General features: G+C 45.0%; 1 pseudogene; it reads right to left on the bottom strand.

The window, feature by feature from the left end:
• Positions 1–3231: 3231 nt before the first annotated feature.
• LOC140713546 (ATP synthase F(0) complex subunit C1, mitochondrial-like) lies at positions 3232–4148 on the bottom strand (annotated as a pseudogene).
• Between the last annotated feature and the right edge of the window lie 324 nt (positions 4149–4472).

The raw sequence follows: 4472 nt of genomic DNA, 5'->3' as shown, positions 1-4472 counted from the left end.
TGTTCTTTGCTGTGCGCACACATTTTCAGTTCAACCTTGAGAATCAGATAAGCTTGAGGATGACCATATGATAATTCCAAGAAATGTCAAAAAAGCATCTGATGAGCCGGGCGCAGTGGCTCACGCCTGTAATCCCAGCACTTTGGGAGGCTGAGGTGGGCGGATCACGAGGTCTGGAGTTTGAGACCATCTTGGCCAACATGGTGAAACCTCATCTCTACTAAAAATACAAAAAGTGAGCCGGGCGTGGTGGCACGCGCCTATAGTCCCAGCTACTTGGGAGGCTGAGGCAAGAGAATCTCTTGAACCTGGGAGGTGGAGGTTGCAGTAAGCCCAGATCGTGCCACTGCACTCTAGCCTAGTGACAGAGCAAGACTCTGTCTCAAAAAAAAAAAAAATCTGATGAAATTGAACATCTGTAATATGAAATATTATGCAATTGTTTTACTAAAAAAAAAGAACAAGAAAAAGAAACAAAAACACAGGTCTTGAAGGATACACATGTAACTCTGCTGATTTTTGTATCAGGAGAGGAATAGGAGTTTACGTTTACAGCTGTAGTAGCTACTGTGGTGTGTTGTCTAGGTGCCCCTCTTTAGTACAAACCACTTATTCCAGTTGCCAGGAATGTTGCCTGCTGACAGCTTACTGTATAGTGCCTCCCCAGACTGCAATTTTAGTTGTGTGTAGCTGCTTTGCCAAGTTTAAGTTCCTGCCTAAGAATAGATTGCATCCAATGACTGATTATTATGGGATATAAATGCATCTCCCCTTTGCCTCAGTTTGGGACAATTCTGAATGGCCGTCCTAGCTTCAGAGCTCCCTGAAGGATTGCTGAAGCCTCTGTCGCAACTGCATCACAGCCTAACTTCTCTCTGTGCCAGATCTTGCTTTTCTCACTGCTTTACACATGTTTCTGAGAGCACTTGCCAATGAACCACCTGCACACAAGTTTGTTCCAGAGTCTACTTCCTGGGGTTCCTGGCCTACAATGGGCAATAAATGATTGGGTGGTGAGGAGAGATGAGTTTTTCAAATTTTGCTGTCTTAAGTAAACTTGAATAATTTTTAATAATCTATTATATCACTTTATTTTATTTATTTATTTATTTATTTGAGACAAAGTTTCGCTCTTGTTGCCCAGGCTGGATGGAGTGCAATGGCACAGCCTTGGCTCACTGCAACCTCTGCCTTCCAGATTCAAGTGATTCTCCTGCCTCAGCTTCCCGAATAGCTGGGATTACAGGGGCCCCACCACCACACATGCCAATTTTTTTTTTTTTTTTTAGACAGAGTCTTACTGTGACGCCCAGTCTGGAGTGCAATGGTGAGATCTCAGCTCACTACAACCTCTGCCTTCCAGGTTCAAGCGATTCTCCTGCCTCAGCCTCCCGAGTAGCTGAGACTGCAGGCATGTGCCATCATGCCTGGCTAATTTTTGTATTTTTACTAGAGATGGGAGTTTCACCATGTTGGCCGGGGTTGTCTCAAACTCCTGACCTCGGGTGATCCACCTGCCTCAGCCTCCCAAAGTACTGGGATTACAGGCGTGAGCCACCATGCTTGGCCCTAATTTTCATGTTTTTAGTAGAGATGGAGTTTCACCATGTTGGCCAGGCTGATCTTGAATTCCTGACCTCAGGCGATATGCCTGCTTTGGCCTCCCAAAGGGCTGGAATTACAGGTGTGAGCCACTATGCCCAGCCTATTATATTTGTTATATCACTTTAAATTTGTGTTTATCTTTTTTTTGAGACGTTGTCTTGCTGTGTTGCCCAGGCTGAAGTCCAATGGCATGATCACAGTCACTGCAGCCTCAGCCTCCTGGGCTCATGCAATCCTCCCACCTCAGCCTCCCAAGCAGCTGGTACTACAGGTGCCGCCACCATACCTGGCTAATTTTTGTATTTTTTTTTGTAGAGATGGGGTTTCGCTATGTTACCCAGCCTAGGTGCTTAAATATTACCAACAAGTAGAAAACATGACAATGTTGTAGTGACTTTTTAATTTTAATTTGAAATTTTTATTTTTAATTAATTTAAATTTAAATTTAATTTTAAATTTAATTTTAATTTTTTATTTTTAATTTAATTTAATTTTATTATTATTACTATATATATATATATTTTTTTTTTAAGATGGAGTCTCGCTCTGTCGCAAGGATGGAGTGCAGTGGCATGATCTAGGCTCACTGCAACCTCTGCCTCCCAGGTTCAAGCAATTCTCCTGCCTCACCCTCCTGAGTAGCTGAGACTTCAGGCACGCGCCACCATGGCCAGTTAATTTTTATACTTTTATGAAAGACAGGGTTTAGCATGTTGGCCAGGATGGTCTCGATCTCTCTCTCTCTCTTTTTTTTTTTTTGAAATAGAGTCTCACTCTATCGCCTAGGCTCAAGTGCAATGGCACGATCTCAGCTCACTGCAACCTCTACCTCCTGGGTTCAAGTGATTCTCCTGAGTCAGCCTCCTGAGTAGCTGGGATTACAGGTGTGCACCACCATGCCTGGCTAATTTTTTGTATTTTTAGTGGAGATGGAGTTTCACCATGCTAGCCAGGCTGGTCTCAAACTCCTGACCTCGTGATCCGCCTGCCTCAGCCTCCGAAAGTGCTGGGATTACCAGTGTGAGCAACCACGCCCAGCTGGTCTTGATCTCTTGACCTCACGATCCACCTGCTTTGGCCTCCTAAAGTGTTGGGATTACAGGCATGAGCCACTGCATTTTTTTTTTTTTAAGAGACAGGATCTCCCTATGTTTTGCAGGCTGCTCTGGAACTCCTGGGCTCAAGGGATCCTCCTGCCTTGGCCTCCTAAAGTGCTAGCATTACAGGCTTGAGATACCATGCATGATCTATGTTGCAGAAACTTTTAAAAAAGAAATCCTCATGTCCTGCCCACATTCCCACTCAGCAATTGCACTACTGCAGTACAAGAATCATTTTATTTCTACATACTTCCCTTGAGCAGGGATCATATACAGTCATATTTTTGCCTGGCTTGCTGTGGTGGAAAGTTTTACATGGTAATGCAATCATTTGTCATAAAGGTGAATTTTTCACTGCTCTATAAAGATAACTAAAGAAAGCAAGGTATAGCTGAACCAGAACGGACATTCAGAAAACTCTGACAGCTGTTGTCCCAGCCTTGGGTCTAAAACAGGTTAACTTAGTTGTATCTTCTGAAAAAGGAAATTATTGGAGGAAGTTTGGTTAACATAACACAGCCTCTTAGCCAAAGCACCAGAACTGAAAACCAGGGTTCTAAGCTCTGGATTCCCAGTGCAGTATTCATTCTACCAATAGAGTCGCCCCCCACCCGCCCCTTTAAAAAAAAAAAAAAGAGAGAGAGAATCGTGTTTAGTGGTAAAACTTAGCACATGCCAGCACCAGGAATGTTACGGAGTCATAGCACCTGGGGTGAGAAGGTGACCCCCATGGAGTTTCACATGGCGAAGAGGATGAGGAAGGTGACCGTCAAACAGAAGAGCCCCATGGCCTCAGACAGGGCAAAGACCAGAATGGCATAGAAGAGCTGCTCCTTGAGAGATGGGCTCATGGTATAGCGAATGATCAAGCTGCCAAACACCATTCCTCTGCCAGCCCTTGAGCCAGTTACAATCATGGGCTGGGTGTGGTGGCTCACACCTGTAATCCCAGCACTTTGGGAGGCCCAGGCCAGCAGATTGCTTGAGTTAAAGAGTTCATGACCAGCCTGGGAACATTGCAGCACCCAGTCTCTACAAAATATTAAAAAATTAGCTGGACGTGGTGGCATGCATCTGTAGTCCCAGCTACAAAGGCGGCTGAGGTGAGAGGATCGCTTGAGCCCAGGAGGTTGAGGCCGTAGTGAACTGTGATTGTGCCATTGCACTCCAGTCTGGATGACAAAGTGAGACCCTATCTCAAACCAACCAACCAACTGTGATTGCCCCAGCATCAATAAACTTGGCTGCTGTGTTAATGTCCCAGGAGACAACACTGGTCTGGAACTCCTATCTGGCCACGTGGAGTGGGGAGCTGCTGTAGGAAGGCTGTTTGGATAAATTATTTGGCCTGTTCAGAAAGGAGGCAGACACAGACCTGAGTAAACTCCTAGTACTACAGCAGATCAGAACCTGAGAAATGGGTAGTGCCCCAGCGGTCTGCATCTTTTCAGTCTGCGCTCCCACTTCCCTGCATCTCCAGCTTGGTCCACAGCATTCACTCTGCCCAAGGTGACTTAGAAGTTGCAGTTTTCTAAATGCTGATGTGTTCTCTGATCAGAATCTTCCTCTGAGTGAGCACAGCAGGCTTCTGTTCCCTGGGAAGGGCAGAGGAATTCTTCTCCTTGGATGTAAAGAGAATAGAGAAATCTGCCCAAAGAATTAGCTGTGGTTCTTACTGCTCAGGAGTCTTCCTGGTTGCCCTAACTTTCCTCCAGAGTTCTATTTTCTTTCTTTCTTTCTTTCTTTTTTTTGTTGTTTCGAGACAGA

This window comes from Chlorocebus sabaeus, chromosome 15, assembly GCF_047675955.1.
Source record: "Chlorocebus sabaeus isolate Y175 chromosome 15, mChlSab1.0.hap1, whole genome shotgun sequence".
NCBI lineage: Eukaryota > Metazoa > Chordata > Mammalia > Primates > Cercopithecidae > Chlorocebus > Chlorocebus sabaeus.
This window is presented reverse-complemented; position numbering and strand designations above follow the sequence as displayed.